The sequence below is a fragment of the Lissotriton vulgaris genome, unplaced genomic scaffold, assembly GCF_964263255.1.
Source record: "Lissotriton vulgaris unplaced genomic scaffold, aLisVul1.2 SCAFFOLD_2353, whole genome shotgun sequence".
Lineage (NCBI taxonomy): Eukaryota > Metazoa > Chordata > Amphibia > Caudata > Salamandridae > Lissotriton > Lissotriton vulgaris.
In genome coordinates, this window is record NW_028250830.1 from 158,552 (window position 1) to 178,742 (window position 20,191).

Here is a 20,191-nt window from a genome sequence, read left to right on the forward strand (position 1 = left end):
ATGACTTTTCCTCTCATTGTAATATGGCCCCTTCACACGCAGCACTTTGCATTGAAGGGGCGTTCCATGGGTGTTGCTGTGGGTGTTCCCACACAACACCCATGGAACGAGACACATTTCCAGATTTACGAGGAATCGTAAATCTGGGAATGAGTCTTATTGCTACGTCTCCCCAAGGGTGGCCTAGTGAGGCGCAACGAGGAGAAATGTTTTCATTTCTTCTCCTTTTTTCCTCTTTCAAAGCGTGCCACATTCCACAGCATGCATTGAAATAGAAAAATGCCTGTAGTGATTGTTTTTGTGTAGAAAGATGCCCCTTCCTGCAGAAAAAAAGCTCCCACATGATGCAGGCATCCTTGCACCATGGTGCAAGGGTGAATGCCCTGGCGCATAACTGCAGTTTGTGCGCTAGCGCAGGGAGACGGAACAGGAATGCAACGTATTATTGTAAATATGTTGCATTCCTATACTTCGGAAGTGCCGCAGTGTGGCGCAGCCAAAAGAGCTTGCGTTGCCGCGCTGCAGCACTTCCTTGTAGATCTGCCCCAATATATTTATTGTAAAAAGCACATGTGAAAGGTAATAGGTCTTTAAGGGTGGAGTTTTATTACACTGTGTTAAAGCCTGTAGACAGGTGTTTCATTAAATGGAGTCTCACTGACTACTGGATTAGGCAAGGGTTTTGGTGCTCATGAGGATAGAAGATTGGCAGGATTATAATTCTTATTAGGGCCTTTGAATAAGGACTTGCACATTATTTTGCCAACATTTGTTTTCTATATATTAGTAGTGAACTACTTTAGAGCTTTAGCTGTTTGCCAGGCATTTGTAATACAATACATTCATAATAAATACATGTATGCACAAATGGAGCTGTTAGTTAGCCTTTTTGAGCAAGTGGTCTGTTTGAGTGTCCTATATAGTCTTCTCCTGTTAATGACAACATATAGCATAGGATATCCCACTTCAGTCATTGAATCTATATCTCTGAGTTAAAGCACTGTGGCTGATCACATATACCTGAAAATCAGTGTGCTTCATTACCAGAACTAGTGAGCCAGTCCTTTAGATTTCTACTTTTTCCCCTCTCATAGATCTCGTTTTATTTTTGTACTTTTACCATTTTCTGGTTGCTATTTTTAAGAGCACCAAGCAGCTCTACTGACAGTACTAGCATGCTACTTGCTTGCTGTTCATTCTTTGGAAGCCCTCAAGATCACAGGCAGCTACTTCTTTTTACACGGTGGCCATCTTGGAATTCTGTTTATTCAATGTGTAGCATTTGTTCACCATGCTTCGTAGATGTAACATGCTGCCCTTCTTGGGTTAGTACAAAAAAGATACATTAGGTACATTACCCTTGCAAATGTGTAATATTATGGGCCAGATGTAGGTGATGGACATTTGCCAATACTAAAATACCGAATTTTACCGATTCAGTATTTTAAAATCGGTAAATCCTAAGTAGGGAAAAATTCGGTAAGTATTACTGAATCGTTAAGATTCGGTATTTACCGAATCGGTATTTACCGATTCGGTATTCTCCATTCATTCCTATGGGCCAGGAGGCCGTAGGAGTGAATGGAAATTACCGAATCGGTAAATACCGATTCAGTAAAAGTGGGAATACATTGAAGAGTGGCAGGGTGTCACTTTGACATCCTGTTGCACCCCTCAATTGTGTATGGGTGCACATGTGGCACACATACATGCCCTAAGGGCATGTATGTCTGCCACATGGCACTGAAATAATTTGCATGAAATTGCTTTATTGGGGGTTTTCGTTATTTACCACCAACTTGCAGTTGGTGGTAAATAACGAATCCTAACATGGGAAAAGCACTAAAAAAAAGCACTGGGTCAAGTGAAAACCTTATTTGTGCTAATTCAATTTCATGGCATAATACTGATTGAGCTCTTATGATAAAATCGTCAAGTGTGCCTACAGCACCCTTTCGTTTGCTCATGATTAGTTGTTTCCCCTATTTCAGTTAATAGCAATCAGTAATTGCCCTAATCAACAAAATGCTACAACCTAACAAAATTCCAATTTCTTCACCCTCCAGTACAAATTCCAATTCCAAGAATAATATGACCAGCTTGTTTCAATAGTGGTGACGCGATTTAGCTAATTCGGGTTTCCAGTAACACGTATCTTATATCTAATTTACTCTGCCAATATGGCCGTTGAGCTCAATAAGTGTTCACCTCAATATTAAATATTGGGCAATATAACCTGCTACAGTCAAGGCGTGTTATCTGTAGTCTGACAGAATTGTTAACGGATTCCAATAGAGTCAAAGTCAAATATAACTGCAAGAAGCAATCAGCCAAAAAATGTCATCGCGACATGGAGAACTGCAGCCTTAAGGCCCGGCGGCGCAGGGTACGCCTGAAATCCCCGGGATTCCCCTGCCTTGTCAAAAACAGAGACATGGACTCTTTGTTTGGCGTAGAAGATGGTATTTATTAGCTGCAGCTAGTACAGTGGTCTTAGAAGTCGTCAGTACAACGAGATTCAAAAGAGACTGCCAATTAACTCTGTGGCGCACAGGTTTCTATACGATACAATACAATGCAAAATGCAATCACACAAGAGCATGAGCTATAGGCAAAAGTTATAGACAATGTTTTAAGACTAAGGCAACTCAAGTTCCCGGTTCCGTTTGTCACTCGACCCCTTGAGTAAATTACAAATGAATCCACACAATTCGATTTACAAGTAGAGAAAACACAGCTGCGTGTTGTAGAAGGACAGTCATGAAACAGGAGAATGCATGACACATGTAGCGAAGGACAGCAGATAAGATAATTTAAAGGAAACAATGGTGTGAACCAACAAGTAGTCCGGATGGGGATTAATCAGCTCAGACAGGAATTAGTGTACTCGGCCAGACCCTGACACTCGTTAGTAAACATAAGCAAAGAAGCCACCTGACATGCAAAGGCAGAAACGACAAAAACATTGCGTTCGCCGAGCTGCCTGAGGGAGGGCAGCATAAAATGGCGGCGATCACAAAATGGAGGCTGAGCACGAACGAATTTCGAATTTACAGAACCTCAGACAGTGTAGTTTAACAGTTTACAACAAATGATTTGATTTTACTGCTTGTACCTTATTTTACTGAGAGCCAAGAGGGGTGGCCCAGTCCAGCCTCTTTTTGGCCTCTGACGGCCTAAGACGGCCCCGCCCTTGTCCCGGGCTTCTCCTTGCGCTGCCCGCGTGCGTCCAGCAACACGGGGCTCGAGGTTCTATATGAGCGCCTCCTGGTGCATCTCTGACGAGGAACGACACTGGGAAAGTCAGTCCGCTGACTCGTGGCGGTGGCTGCTTCCCTAGAACCCCCGATAGGCAGCGACAGCAGTTTTGGCAGTTTAGCAAGTACGGGCTTGGCAATTCTTTACGTGGCGTGGCTGTGACCAAAAAAGAGTTTGATAGAGCTAACAAATGACTCAAAAGCAGTAATACTGAAGTCGGAGGTAAAATGGTGGGAAAGATTTTTGGCCAAGATGTTCCATGTAATATTAAAAGAAGGGAAAATGCCACCTACTTGGAAGGGTGCCATAATTAGGCCAATTCACAAGAAAGGGAGCAAGGAGGCTCCACAAAACTACCGGCTGATCAACCTCCTAGATATAGGTGAGAAAGTATTCTCAAAAATTGTACTGAACCAATTGAACGCATGGGTAGAAGAGTTCCAAATAGTACCCACTGAACAGGGAGGATTTAGAGTGGGCCACTCTACAATAGATCATGGATTTGCTTTATGGGCTATGGCAAAGAAGTCGACGGAACAAAATGGCAAGCTATGCTACTGTTTCGTCGACTTCTGAGTAGCCTTCCATTCAGTAGACCGGGCCTGCCTATGGGATACTCTAACGAGGATAAATATCCCCAAAGACCTCCTGACCATAATAAAGGAACTACACAGGGAAAACTGGGGGCAAGTCATTAAGGATACTGTGGGATCTTTGACCCCAAAAATATCCATCGCCAATGGACTAAGACAGGGCTGTGTGTTGGCCCCCCAGCTCTTCTCTATATTTCTGTCAGACCTCCCGGCACACCTAGAGGTTGAGGGTAGTGCAAGCCCCAAAATGGATGGAAATAAGGTATCCTGCTTACTTTACGCAGACAATCTGGTAATAGTAGACCAGACCGAGAGAGGCCTCCAAAGAAAGCTCAACGCCTTTAATACATACTGTGCTAGCAAATTTCTAACAATCAATCTAGACAAAACAAAAACCTTATGCTTTGGGAAAAAGATAAGCAGGTTCAGTTGGTACATTGGCGATCTCAAATTGGAGACAGTCAATGAGTATCGATACCTAGGCATATGGTTCGATAAGTCTTTAAATTGGAACACCCATCTGGAAACACAAAAAGCTAAAGCACACTCTTCCATATGTGGTTTAAAAAGGTTTAATAGGGATTATGGAGAGATGTCACATCGACCAATGCTTAGAGCTTTTGAGGCAATGATCCCCCCCCAAGTCCTGTACGGAGCAGAGATCCTTTATTTGAGCGGTAAGGGATCCTGGGACGCGGTAGAGGGGAAATGCATAAAAAGTCTCCTATCTCTTCCACAATCTTCTATGATACAAGCCATAAGAATAGAAATAGGCACAAAGGCCTGGGTGATACAAACACAGATGGCTGTAATCAGATTTTGGAAAAGACTGGAAGTCCCTGAAGGGCAAAAAGTAGCCCACTGGTGTCGGAAAGAAATACAGAAAAGTGAGCTAAAATGGGCAAAGGCCAGTAGGGAAAGATTAGTGGAAACCTGTAAAAGGTTAAAGATCGATGTGGACCAGGAAACGTATCAAGTTCTCTGTACCAAGTGCGAGCTGAAACAAAATGGGAAGAAAGTATCTAGACTGATTGATTTAGAGTACTTAGCAAAGAAGAATTCAGTAGCACATATGCTAAACGCGTGGTCCAACGAAAACTGGTTCCCCTACTTAGACATCCTACCCAACCGCGGATACAGGCAAGAGATCCTGAGGCTGCGGATTGGGATTAACCCATGGGTAATAAACAGAGACCTTAAAGCAAAAATGCTAGATCAGCAAGGGCACTGCAGGTGCAAGTTGGGAACAAAAGGAGACCTGCTACATATACTGCTAGATTGTTTGATACTATTAGAACAGCGAAAACTGTGGCTGCGCCCTGTATTCCTAAAACATGACATAAGAACAAGGGCGCAGGCGGCCAGCCTTTTAACAGAAATCCCCTCCATTGATATTGTAATTGCCCTTGGGAAATTTATAAAGGTGGCCCTGAGTGCATTGAGAAATCAGGAATAATCTGTAGTACTGTATGAAATTTTAACTGAATGGAAATACATCTTGTGGTAAAAAAAGGAATGGGCTTGTAAATGTAAATATAAGTTTTAAGGTATATGTATTTTTTACTGGTGTTTTGTATTTTTATAATGGTGCATAAGATCTTTTTATCGGATTAATTTAAAAAAAAAAGGTTTTATTGTATTTGATGTGAATATTCTACTCTGTGTTACGATCATTGCATTTGTTTAAAGACTATGTTCCTAATAAACATACATTTTGACTTGACTTGACTCAAAAGCAGTGTTACAGGAACAAATCTTGGCATTCAATGTCACTTGGCTTCTCTTTTTACAAAGTTTATGTAGTATCTTCCTTCATGCTACGTTTTTTATCTTTCTGGGTATATTCACAGACATGTTATGGGGCTGAATGTCTACTTGGATGGGTAGGATTAGAAGAAATAATAGACACTTACCATTCCCCCCCCTTCACCCACCCTTGAGCAAAAGTACTCCCACCCCTCCATAACCTATACCACCTGCTCCAAGAAACCAGTCAATGTTTGTGGATTTGGGCCTGTTATTTTCCCAGAGAGGAAATGGTTGGTGGTATGGTTCAAGCCATTGTTTGCGGTATTGTTTGTGGCATTGCTGCTGTCTTGTGATATTGGTGATATTGAAAGTGGTAGTTATAGTGGTGGCATTGGTGGAGATGGAATTTGTCGTAGTGACTAGTGAAGGTATTGGGAGTGGTAGTATTAGTGGTGATAATGGTGAATATGCAATTGGTGGTACTGATTGGTGATGGAATATCAATTGTGATGATATTTGTAGCTGTAGTGATATTAGTGGTGCTTATGGTAATGGTATTGTTGGTGAGTGGTGTTGGTGGTGGTGTGGTATTGTGGTGGTTCTGGTGTGTTGCCGGTGTTTGGGACAGCGGTATTGCTGGTGGTGGTATAGATGGTGGTGGTGTGTTACTGTTAGTGGCTGGGACATTGCCATGGTGTTAGACCTATTGTGACATTGATGGTGCTATGGTACTTCCGGTTGTGATAAACTGGGTCCTGACTCGATTCATCCCACTAGATTTTTTTTTGCACCGTCTTTTATTTGAATCTCTGTTATGAATAAGTCTCACAAACTATCTTTCACTCATTGTAGGTGCTGCTGAAAAGGTTTTGAGTTCTAACAGCCAGCACCCACCTTATAAAATAGGGCCAACTAATGGGCACCTGTGTGCAGGTTGAGCGAGTGAGACTAATATGTAACCCAGTCTGGTGTCTGTGCATGGGTAGCATGTTGCAGAGAGGATGTTTATTGAATTGAATTAAAATGGCACCCAAAAAGAAATATTCTGGTTTTGTTTATTTTGGAACATGTAGTGCTTTACTGTTTTCACAATGTAGATGGAAGCTCCACCAAAATGCCACCTACACATTGGCACCTTCTCAAGACAGGATTAATTTCTCTTCCTATAAGTATCAATAGTTTCAGAGTATAAATATATATTTATTTGACCATATATGCACATCTTCATGTTCTTTGAGTGTTGGAGAATTTGTCTGTGGATGCCTCGATTGAGATTCGGTATTTGAACTACTCTGCTGGTCCCAGTTAATTACTTTGCTGGCCGCGGAACGTCTGTGTTGATTTATATGCATGAACGTCAACACACGCTTGACGTTCGAAAAGTCATTGTGATGAGACGCGGAAGAGAGTACTCCGTATGTTTAACAAAGTAATTACGGATTAATGGTGCTCGGCACGGATTGAAAAGCTGATCTAAGCCGTTTTGTATAAGTGCCGGAGGGCACCGAAGGATGCCGCTGGCCTGTACATTGTCGTCATTCGATGAAATTAACTAAGGAACTGTTCAATTTAGGATTCTTCAAAATTACTCTTCACAATCCAGCTTCTTGGATTTTTCGACCCTTGGGCGTGTTCAAATTAGTGATGTTTGGTCCTGATGAGAAGCCCAAGAACAAGGGGGTTTGAAATGCGTAGACCACGTTGTTTTGTTGCCAAACAATTGTTTTGATTTATTAGATTTGGTGTTATTGTGCCTAATTAAGAAGAACTTTGTATCTACTGTAAATTGTTGTAAATATTGTACAGGGTACATAACCCAAATTGGAGATTAACAGCAAGTTTGTTTGGTAGTTGGGATTTTTTAAGTGTTGTATGTTTTTTGCTCCCAGTATGTGTGTAGGTTGCCTGAGTGAATGATTGTTTGGAAGTGTTTGAATGAAAGTGGATTTTTTTCCCCTCTCTTTTTCCTTCGTTGAATTTTGTGTATTCACAATTGATTTAGGTCCATCACATGTATTAAAGTATTTCCTTAAAGATATAATTGAAAATAATTTGTGCTATTTAAATAAAAACCATTAATGAGCTGAAGGGTGTATTGATCGATGGTTCTTGCATCCCTTGATTTAAATGATTGAAAGTCTAAAGCAGTATTGGCATTTTTCTTGGTTGTTGGTTTAAGAGTGCTCAGCCTTACTGCTTGTGAGCCGTACCCTTTATTGTTATATAGGAGTTGCAAATGTGTCATGAAGAACAGACTATTGAGGGAGGAAAGACCCTGAATTCTCATCACAATTGGCCCACAGAGGCCAGTGAAATTAATCATTGTTTAGCCTGATCATTTGAAGGCTGTCGTGTCCCCAGGGCTGCATTGAGGAGTATCTGCAGGAAACCGCTGGGAAGCCTGAGGTTATATAGATTCAACTTGGGGACAAAATAGACTTGGAACATAAATGGCATCCCCTTACATTTTTTCTTAATCACTTTTAGAGAGAATCGGTCCCTTGGAAGTGCAGCACCTCTATATCCGATGTATTTGTTCCTTTGAAGAAGACAAGCAGCCCTGTGGTATTGCGATATGCTTCCCATACTCCCTGCGCATGTGTTTGGGAGGACCGGGAAGCACACTGCATATATGCCCGGTGGCACTTGAGAGCTGGTTTTTGGAAGCATTGGAGATGAGAAAACGTGTTTCCCCACCAGCACCAGGGAGTAAGTGCCATGCAAGGAGCTGGAAAGGTAATTTGGCCTTTAACTTCCAGGAGTACCCTGCAACCTAAATACTCAGGTACAAGAGAAGCGATTGTGTAAGTCTGTGCTAGATTTATATTTTAAAAGAAAAAAGATAGAAAAAGGAAAAAAAATCCCCACGACTGTTAGTAAAGAACGTATCTCAAATAAGGCACAAGATCACCTTCTTAAAAAATGATGGTGCCCTTTGAGGGCAGGATCACCACAAGTGATGTCACTATGGAGCAGCAGGTGGACTCCAGATACTTCCCATTGGTCTTGGCTGGTCGCTCTAAGTCTCAAAGGTCAGTGAACTTATGACCCTAGGATAGGGTTTCCATGTATTCAAGCATTTATGTGATTCAAATTTTAGTCTTCTGGCTCTAGGGTGCAAGGGCCTCTGTTTTTAGGTGCTGACTTTGATTTTTAGCTAGGCTGTATACAGAACAAAGACTCATACACTGCATAATATTGAACATTGAAATCATAATTGAGATGCACATTGTTAACAGTAAACCAATGCATTTTTTGCAGAATGTGTTTAAAATATGGTACTACTCTAACTTTTTTTATTATTGATTATGATGCATATTGATTATTTAATTATGAAGAAATTGCTCTGACAAAGACAGGCCTTTCTATTGTTATTAAAAATACTGATTTTTGTTGTTTTATGCAAATATCAGGGTTTAGGGCTTGCTGGTGCATGCACTTTTAGAAGAGTCTCTAATGAAAGAAGTCAGGGGTACATTTAAGGGTCACTTGATCTTGGGGACCTTTCTTTAGAGTGCAACTACTGTTGATTGTTAGGCCCACTAAAGAGGTATACCATAGCTATTTCGGCCTGCAATATTTGCATTTATTTGTTAATTTGTGCATAATATTTGTTTCTTAGTTGCTGAGGCTACACCCATCACCCCAGTGCTGAACCCTTTTTTCAAGTTGGGGCATTTCGTGCTTTAGCCTTCTCAACATTTTTCCACAAAAGGAATCCAAACCAAATTAGGGGCCTGATTACGATGACAGGCAGACTATTGTCTGTTCACCATCGTCCCAGGGATGGAGACTGCCTGCCTATAATGCAGCGGTCCCACATATACAATTACAATCCGGTCACGACCACAGCGGTCGCAAAAGACATTTTTTCCATTGCTGTGGGTGCTTCTGGTTACAGCACCCGCCGCACTGGGAACAAGCATTAAAAAGGCAATACCATTAGCAAAGCAAGTGGCTTTAGCTTAACCAAATGCAAGACCTATTACATTTTCAATGCTTGTCGACCTTGAAAAAATTATGGCCGAATCAGCCTAGCATGGAGTTGAACATGGAGGATGCGCAATGAAATGTAGGGCGGACGTTTACTTGCTGAGCTAAAAATGGTACGCTCTTCCCAAATATTGGACAATTATTTTGCAGAATGAGAAGCTTTTTCATTAACACTTGCAGGAGACAGTGAAAGCAGGATGGTTGCCATAAATGAACACCCACTCTAGAGTGCATAGAATGCATCTTAGACTTGGAGATACAGCTGGTGCACAGGTTTGACCGAAAATGTGCACATACTGCCCATGCTGATGTACTGGCCGTTATTCAGAGGACAGCATGACCGGGCGTACTGTCTTCTGAAGGCTCGTTTACTTCGAGGACAGACCCGGTATTGTAATTTGAATGCATTTAGTTTGTGTCCCCTTCCTTGTTAGTGTTGGGCGGCGTTCCTTCTATACCTGATACATTCTGTACATGGACCTGTGTTACATGAACACATTTACAAGTTCCAGCGGGTCAAAACAACCTTTCACCCTTTAGGTGTGGGTAAGGTGAAATCCAATAGCTCCACGAGCCAGATTGAGATGAAGGTGTGCTTTAAAAACGTGTCTCAGTGTCATGTATGTATATTATAGTGTTACAGTGGAAGTTCGCTGTTAAAAAGACAATTACTCCAAAGTTGTAGGCTTGTTGTCTTTAATCAGGAACAGCATCAACGTCCAGTCAGTACAAGGGCTAAGACAAACTGCTCTGCCTGAGGCTTACATTCTAAAATGACCTCACACAAAATGACATCAGATAATTCCTTAAAGCAAGCAGACATCAAATTATAACACATCCCCTTCCCAATAAAGGGGACACAGCAAAGAAACTTAGAAGAAGGAAAGACTGAGAAAGAGAAGAAGAAGGTGAGGGTAAATACAGTAAGGACAGTATAACAGGAGCTTAGGGAGAACCAGATCAAGACATAATATAATCTTTAAATTTGGAAGGTAAGCGACGTTGCCTACCAGAAGGTTGGTAAGAACTAAGGTCTGAAGAAGTTAAATCAGTACCAGAAGTTCCAGCATGTTGGCCATTAGAAAACGATTCAACATCATCAACATCATCGTAAGAAGAGTTTTGAAAACTAGAATTTTTCTCCAAACATTTGACTAATCTAGACATACTCCATACACCGCCATTGCTAACTTTTACAACATTTTTCCTGATGGAAACAATAGTGAAAGGACCCATGAAGGTACTTCTCCCTTTAAGCATATATCTGGGATTTTTTATGAGAACTTTATCTCCAACATTCCACTTCCTCCCCTTCACACACATTTTGGAATCATATCTCGTCTTGTACAAACGCTGATATCTTAAAATTTTCTCTCTTTTAGTATCAGCTGATAAAGCCTCTCCATCCATTATTGGCATCCAAGCAGGATTCAACTTTGAGATAGCCTTCCTACCTCTCAAAGCCTCAAAAGGAGATGTCAAGGTAACTGCATTGGGTGTTGTCCTATGTGCCCACAAAGTATCTCTCAAGATTTCTTTAAGAGAAACTTTCGTAAGTAAAGCACGCTGAAGGCAAGATTTTACTAAACGATTCATTCTCTCCGCTAGGCCATTGGCCTGAGGAGAATATAATGCAGTCTTCTGATGAGTCACACCACAATTCATCAGAAAATCTCTCATTTCAGTTGAAACAAATTGCACCCCATTGTCTGTCACAAGACATTTAGGTAGGCCCTCAAAAGTGAACACACCTTTGAGAAATTCAATGACAACTTTAGCACTCACGGAAGAAGTGCACTTAGTCACCACCCATTTGGACGTGTAATCCACCAACAAAATAACAAAACGCTCACTTGGTGGTAAAAGATCAAATGGTCCCATAATATCCAGTCCTAACTTAGTCCAGACCATTTCAGGGATTTTTACTGGTGACAAAGGCGCACGATTAGTTGCATAAGATTTGTCATTAGATGCACACAGCATACAATCTTTGACAACATTTTCAATCATATGGTCCATGGTAGGCCACCAGTATCTCTCTCTCACTCTAGCTTTGGTGAGGCTCCTCCCAAGATGACCCTCGTGAGCAGTGTTTATAATTTTGTCTCTAAATTCAACTGGGGGAATAACTCTTAAGCCCCTCAGTAAATTGTCTCCCACAAAAGAAATTTCATCCTTGACAGACCAATAAGTTCTCATCTCTTGATCCAAGGATTTGTAATCAGGCCAACCTTGGCTTATCCAGATTTTGAGTTCAGACAAAACTTTATCTTTAGCTACACCTTCCCTCCACTCATCTTGTGTCAGCGCATTTTCAGCCACCCAAAATACACAATCCTCTTTATCAGAATCAATGTTCTTCTCCAGTGGCAACCGCGACAAACAGTCGGCAGATTTGTTATTTGACCCAGGAATATATTGTACAATAAAGTTATACTCCTGCAATCCCTCGCTCCAACGCTTAATCCTAGGTGTTAGGTGTTCACTGTGTCTACAAGAAAAAATTTGAACAAGGGGTCTATGGTCAGTCCTTACTAAGAATGGGATTCCCCACAGATAAAACTTAAAATGCTGAACCGCCCAAAATACACTAAGTGCTTCTCTCTCAATGCAGGAATAGTTTGCCTCTGCTTGTTTGAGTGCCCTTGAAGCGAAAGCAACAGTACTCTGTTCGCCATTTACAGCTTGAGAGAGCACCGCTCCCAAACCTCTGAGACTAGCATCAGTTGTTAAAATAGTTTTTTTATTCACATCAAAATGTCCCAGAGTGGGCATTTTCCCAATCTCTTCCTTGATTTTGTCAAAAGCTTCTTGGCAATCTTCTGTCCACACAAAATGTACACCTTTTTTAAGCAATAACCTAATAGGTTGAGACACACTAGCAAAACCCTGAACAAACTTAGCATAGAATTCTGCTAATCCTAGAAATGACCTCACCTGGTCCTTATCACTCGGTACCGGGGCTTTCTTAACAGATTCTGCAAGTTCTAGCTTTGGTTGTATTCCTGCACCGGAAATTACATGACCAAGATACGTGACAGTCTCCACTCCAATTCGACATTTCTCTCTCTTTACAGTTAGTCCCTTCTCCTTCAACCTTCCTAAAACTTCACACAGTGTCCTGTTATGTTCAATCTCCCCTTTCCCATAAATTAGAATGTCATCTTGAAAAAACATGATGTTACCAATTCCCTCTAAAACTTTCTTCATGACCCTCTGAAAACATGCCGCAGCCGACGCTAACCCAAAAGGCATTCTTTTGAAACAGTAAGCACCCAAAGGCGTCACAAATGACGTGAGATGTCTCGATTCCTTGTGCAAAACAATTTGATGATAAGCGGACGATAAGTCCAAAACGCTAAATACCCGTGCACCTTTAAGAGTGCTAAGTGACTCTGAAATATTAGGTAACGGTTGTCTGTCAACCCAAATCCACTGATTTAACCCCCTCAAATCCACACACATCCTAATTTTGGCCCCCCCATCCTTAGGGGCCAAAACAATGGGGGCCAACCATTCTGAAGCTTCTATCTCCTCAATCACATCCAATTTTAGTAATCTCTCTAACTCCTGTTTCAATGGGTCCATCATCATGTTAGGAACCTTCCTTACTTTGTGAACACAAGGTATGGCTTTGTTTTTCAGAATGATCTTGTGCTCAAATTCTTTGAGACATCCTAAATTTTCAGAAAAAACCTCAGGAAATTTTCTGAAATACACACCATTCAGATTGTCAGCAATATTGCCATCACTATCACATTCAACTAGCATAACTTGATCTTTTGGGTTCTTTGCAGAAGGATTAAGTGTGATCCCTAAATCACGCTGATGTCTCCAACCTAATAAGTTGTCACCCCTCATAGCCACATAAACTTTACCAAATGTCTTCCTGTCTTTGAATTTAATACAAGCTTCTATGTAACCAAGAACATTAATTCTGCCCTTGGCATAACCGACTGGATTTATGTCAGGTGGAATTAAAGTTTCATCCAAGCCAATAACCTCATCCCATTCTTTGTTACCTATCATGGTATAAGGAGACCCTGAGTCAGCCAAAACAACAAACTTAACATTGTTGACCATGATGTCACATTCTGGCATCGTAATTTTATCAGCATCAATCATACCATCTTCTTCCCTAATGCTAGATACAACAATACGAACTGCATCAGTATTCTTCTTATCTGAAGTTTTTGTTGACTTGCAGACTCGAGCATAATGTCCCTTGATGCCACATTTCATACATACAGCATCTCTTGCATAACATTGTGGATAACTTGAAAAATGTGTCATACTCCCACATCTCATGCACTTAGGCTTGAGTGAATCTTTACTACCCCTTTCATCACTGTTTGCTTGAGGCTTAACAAAACTGCGCGTTGTGTCCTTATCATATTTTTTAAATTTATCATTTGCTACAACTTTACCCACACTCACACGTTGTTCAGGAGAATGTTCATCCTGAACAACATGTATCTCACTATCTGATTCTTTCTTTTCTTCATGTCCTCTTTTAATCTCTTTCACCCAAGATGAAGTGTTTTCCATTCCCTCAACAATCTTAATAGCTTGATCAAGAGAAGGGTTTTTGGATAAAAGTTTCTCTTGCACACGAGAGCTATTAGTGCAACGTACCAATTGATCTCTGACCAGAGAATCGGATAATTCCTCAAATTCACATGTACGTGCTAGGGTTTTCAAAGAGGCTACATAACCTTTGACGCGTTCAGTTGAACCTTGCGTTCTCGTGAAAAACCTATGTCGCTCTAAAACAATATTAATACGAGGACCAAAATAAGTTTGTAACATCATCATAGACATTTCGTACACATCACAAGGTTCACCTTCCCCACTACCAATTGTAAGTAAGTCCATGCTATCATAAATGTTGCGTCCCTCAACACCCAAATTGTGTAAGAGTATAGCTTGTTTTCTAACAGCAGAAAACTTTTCACCCCCAATAGCTAAAATATAAGAATCAAAAAGATTTCTCCATCTTTTCCAAGGCAGTATTGGATCACCTTTCTCTGAAAGAAAAGGGGGGGGTTGGGACATAGAAGTGGAGCTAGCCATAATGATGATAATAAATAACGTGTAGTTAATAGCGAGTAGTTAGGATCAAAATAATAACTCCTTGTGTTGTTAATTTTGAAAAAAAAAAACAAAGTCCATAGACTTGATGCACAGTATCTGTAATCCAGGTAAGTCTGTTATCCAGGTAAGTCTGTTATGATGCACAGTATTTGTAATCCAGGTAAATCTGTTATGTCAGTAATCCAGTAAACCAGTAAACCAACGAAAAGTAAAAATAAATTAAATAAAGTGTAAGGCTCTTTAAATACCGGTGAAATGTTAGCAGATCCGCGATGGCAGTGCTACGATCTACGATGACAGCCGTCGAAAAACGAAGCCAGCAGATCCGCGATGGCAGTGCTACGATCTGGGATGACAGCCGTCGAAAAACGATGCCGGTTAGAAACTGCCAAAAACTTCCTTGTATTACCTTCAATGGGATTCAGGTAAACACAAGATGGCGCTTACGCTGAAGCGCAGGGTCACGTCGCGTCAGGGTCAATCGAAGCGTGATGACGCTTACAGTCTCTGCATACTCCTCACAGCATTCAGTAAACGTTCTATTGAGAACGAACGTGCACGAACAATGCCTGTTTCACGGGACTTCAAGGCCCTCGAGCGTGGAGTCTTCGCCGGAGTCAAAAGATGCGCAGTCAGTTACAGGCATAATACGGAGGAGATACAGAAAGGTAAAATATTACCTTAAAATGTTGAACACGACGTTGCAGCAGGGGTTTGAATGAAGGCTGTAGTAGGAAAGTCAGTCTGATGTTCAGAGCTCCTCGATAATTCCTACTTAAAAACTCCCACCCTCGTCGCCATTGTTAAAAAGACAATATTAAATTCAAAGACAGGAAGACATTTGGTAAAGTTTATGTGGCTATGAGGGGTGACAACTTATTAGGTTGGAGACATCAGCGTGATTTAGGGATCACACTTAATCCTTCTGCAAAGAACCCAAAAGATCAAGTTATGCTAGTTGAATGTGATAGTGATGGCAATATTGCTGACAATCTGAATGGTGTGTATTTCAGAAAATTTCCTGAGGTTTTTTCTGAAAATTTAGGATGTCTCAAAGAATTTGAGCACAAGATCATTCTGAAAAACAAAGCCATACCTTGTGTTCACAAAGTAAGGAAGGTTCCTAACATGATGATGGACCCATTGAAACAGGAGTTAGAGAGATTACTAAAATTGGATGTGATTGAGGAGATAGAAGCTTCAGAATGGTTGGCCCCCATTGTTTTGGCCCCTAAGGATGGGGTGGCCAAAATTAGGATGTGTGTGGATTTGAGGGGGTTAAATCAGTGGATTTGGGTTGACAGACAACCGTTACCTAATATTTCAGAGTCACTTAGCACTCTTAAAGGTGCACGGGTATTTAGCGTTTTGGACTTATCGTCCGCTTATCATCAAATTGTTTTGCACAAGGAATCGAGACATCTCACGTCATTTGTGACGCCTTTGGGTGCTTACTGTTTCAAAAGAATGCCTTTTGGGTTAGCGTCGGCTGCGGCATGTTTTAGAGCGACATAGGTTTTTCACGAGAACGCAAGGTTCAACTGAACGCGTCAAAGGTTATGTAGCCTCTTTGAAAACCCTAGCACGTACATGTGAATTTGAGGAATTATCCGATTCTCTGGTCAGAGATCAATTGGTACGTTGCACTAATAGCTCTCGCGTGCAAGAGAAACTTTTATCCAAAAACCCTTCTCTTGATCAAGCTATTAAGATTGTTGAGGGAATGGAAAACACTTCATCTTGGGTGAAAGAGATTAAAAGAGGACATGAAGAAAAGAAAGAATCAGATAGTGAGATACATGTTGTTCAGGATGAACATTCTCCTGAACAACGTGTGAGTGTGGGTAAAGTTGTAGCAAATGATAAATTTAAAAAATATGATAAGGACACAACGCGCAGTTTTGTTAAGCCTCAAGCAAACAGTGATGAAAGGGGTAGTAAAGATTCACTCAAGCCTAAGTGCATGAGATGTGGGAGTATGACACATTTTTCAAGTTATCCACAATGTTATGCAAGAGATGCTGTATGTATGAAATTAAGTTTGGAAATGCATTGCTCATCTTTGCAGTTGATGTTTATCTTTTAATGTGCAATGTAATGATTTCTTTTACAATGCATTGTATTTGCAACGTAAATGCTTTCCTTTCAGAATACATTGTATATCCTCTTTGTATGTTTTGATTTTTGTTCATATTTCTTCCTTCACTTGAATAATTTTATTCTCTCGGCGCAATGGTTGACAGCCCATCTGTCATGCTATTTGTTTTGTTTTTTTAAAAGCTGTGCGAGCAATATTAGAAAATATTCAGCAGAACTGTGTGAGTGAACTTGTTGAAAGGCAGAAGTTATACACTTAAAGCATCGTGTGTAAAGTAAAGGTCAATTTAATGTTTGTCTCGTGTGTATGTGGGTGTGGGTTCTTGGTCATGGTTTGTCTCATGTAGTGTCCTCACATGATGTTTCATTCCCTATGTTTCTTCTCTCTAGCTGCTCAGCCTGTGTGTGTGTCCTCTGTATGGAATGTTGGTGCGTGGACCTTCTCTAGAGTGCCTGAGTGACTGGATGAGGTGTGACAGTTGGTGAGAGAGGCTGAGCAGCTAGCAGGCTGCTCCTGGTGGGGCTAAGAGTTACCTGTGAGTTAGCTGTGATTTGTTATGAGTTACCACCTGTTATCTTATTGCTGAATAAACCTACTTGGTTTACAACATACCAGCGTAGCGTGGTTACTACACTATTTTTGGCGACGAGTTGGAGACCTCCCCACGCAAGAAGCCTGAAAGAAGTGGAAATGTGTCCCTCAACATGTTGGGTAGAAGCTACCACAGGGAGCAGACGTCTGGCACAGCCAACAGTAACAAGACAAAAGAAACAGGAGCAACAAGATGAAACTAAGAAAATCAAGATACCTCAAGGTAAGGAGCCACAAAGGGAACATAAAGAGCACGCCATGAAGCCCCACCAGTGTCCATCAGACCGGACAGCCCCTGCCCGAGCGTGCTGTGTGTGGTTCACCTGGGGTATATGGACATTAATTGCGAATTCATCAGAAGTAAGCGTAATTAATTTAATGGTATTTGGCTCTTGTAAATCTAATCAAACCTGCGAATGGACATTTTTAAGGAGAGATTCTGCGCCAGCCAAAGCGTGCTGTACTCCACACCAGACAACCGCCACACAAGTGTGCTTCACACAGACTAGAGAGGCCTATGAAGCAACTCGGATTGAAGCTTTATGTACAGTGGGCCTCCTCATCTGCCTAAGTGTGTGCAGAGTGAGACTGTTTTATCTCTGGAAGCTGCGCAGTTTGATTTCACATTTATTCTGGCCAGTCCAAATAAAATCCAATTAAGAAGGCAGGGGAATTGATGCTGTTGTCCACTTGTCCCCAATCAAGTTAGATAGTTTCCCTCGTCGCCATTGTTAAAAAGACAATTACTCCAAAGTTGTAGGCTTGTTGTCTTTAATCAGGAACAGCATCAACGTCCAGTCAGTACAAGGGCTAAGACAAACTGCTCTGCCTGAGGCTTACATTCTAAAATGACCTCACACAAAATGACATCAGATAATTCCTTAAAGCAAGCAGACATCAAATTATAACATTCGCCCAGTCTTTAACCTAGGGTATCTGTTTATACTTTTTGCTCATGTGCTGTGGCATAGCTTTGGATAGTGCAGCAGGTGCCTTGACACCAAGGCACAGAGACATCAGATACTGTACCCCAATAATGGCCGGATTTTAGCACCTTACGGAGCATTTTCCATGCTTACATTGAGGCAAGTGCCACCCCTACAATCCCACTGTGCGGAGCACCTTAAGTGGCACAGATGAGTATCCAGAAAACACATCTGTTCTCCCCTAGGGTGCCCCCTCCGTGCTGCAGCTTCTTAGCTGGGTTCAGTGCCTTCTCCAAGCCCCGCTTCAGTATCCACTGCACCTTGTGAAGGTGCAGACTGTGACAGACTCGGCTGCCTCGCTCCCGCCTTACTGCAGAGCAAAGCCCCGTTTTATGCCTCCCTACCTAAGAGGACTGGATGTCAGCGGCGCGACCTGACCGAGTCTGCTGCGGCTGGGGAGGGAATGTACCATGGGGATAGTAGTAGCACCAGGTCCCTCTGCCACCAGCGTGAGGAAACGTACAAGATTACATGTTACATGAGCCATCTTCTTGCAGGGAAACGGACTGTCCTAAACCTACCCTGGGTCTTAGCTACCAGTGGTGCAGTGGGTGTAGTGGCCCCGGGGCCCACTGAAACATGACACTGCTGGATTTTGCAACCCCCAACATCAGTTAAAGGGGCTAGTTTCCTTGCTTGCACCATGGCCCAAGGGATCCTTTCTATGCTATTGAACCCGGTCACATGGATCGCATGGTATACACTTTGTCACCAGCAGGGTCACAGCTTGGTGACAACACACCTCGAACAATGAAAGTTACACGAAGAAACTTCAGCTCCCAGTTCTCAGTACTATGTGTGCTATCGAGGACATACCAAAGGCATAACATGAAGCAATCATAGAAAACTGAAAGAAATGCAACCGACCACAGTAAACAGGTCACACTCCATCACATTGGCAACTAATCAGAGGACCGAAATGAAATAAAGGATCACAGTGGGGCCTGCGCCAATTTAACTGCTCATACCAAGAAAAAAAATAACTCTGTAACACATCAATATTCAGGATTGAGTGGACCCTGCTGCCACTACACCTGCGGCATCCATAGAAGTACACTCTCGGGTAAAATCTCAGAACCAACAGTTTTTTTTACAATTTTTTTAACAAAATTCTCCTGGCAGTTCTGAAAGGTTCCGATGAGGCGAGTGGCTTCCAGTCCTTTGCTCCTATCTCGGCCCGCGTGAGTCTGTTTACCTCACTCTGCAGAGGGCTTGGGCCCATGCGGCACAGGCTGGAACATCCTGAGCTTGGCCCGGTCGGGGTGCCTCCTATTGAACAGAGTGTTTATTAAACAATTCCACTCAAACAACAAACAATTCTGGTAGGCACATAGCGCGAAGGAGTGAGATCTGATACAAGTTCACAAGAAGGTGTGCGGTGCTGCGATGACCTGCGAAGCAACATATTACTGTACCGCAATGTTCCTAAAAGCGAGTCACACCAAACAAGCACGTTGGCTTTTAAAATACAACACAGTGTATTTTTATCTTCCAGACAGAATACCACACGAATACATGCTAAAAGTGCAGCTTAATTATGGAAGCTCAGTTGATAAAAAAACATTCCCTACATAAGGGCTACGGCGTTGGGGTTGTTTGGCTGTCCGTATGGGGTCCTATGTCACTCTAATACAAAACCAGTAAAACTGCAGATTAGCTTCTCAAACCATCCCTGTGCACTGTTGCTTCTCAAAGCAGCAGGTGTTGTCTCAATACCCACGGCGCTGCTCTCTGTCAGAGCTCCTCCAAACTTTTCACAACTTTAGGACAAAAGCTTGCAGTGAACATTCCTCTCTGCTTTGGCAGACACTTGGCTTAGCTTCACGGAC

At 41.9% G+C, this 20,191-nt stretch overlaps 1 protein-coding gene across 1 annotated transcript in view; it reads left to right on the forward strand.

Moving 5' to 3' along the window:
• The window catches only part of LOC147663104 (adhesion G protein-coupled receptor F1-like), a gene marked incomplete at its 3' end in the record, with an annotated part of 365,238 nt that overhangs the window by 136,854 nt on the left and 208,193 nt on the right, over positions 1 to 20,191 (forward strand). The window lies entirely within an intron of this gene.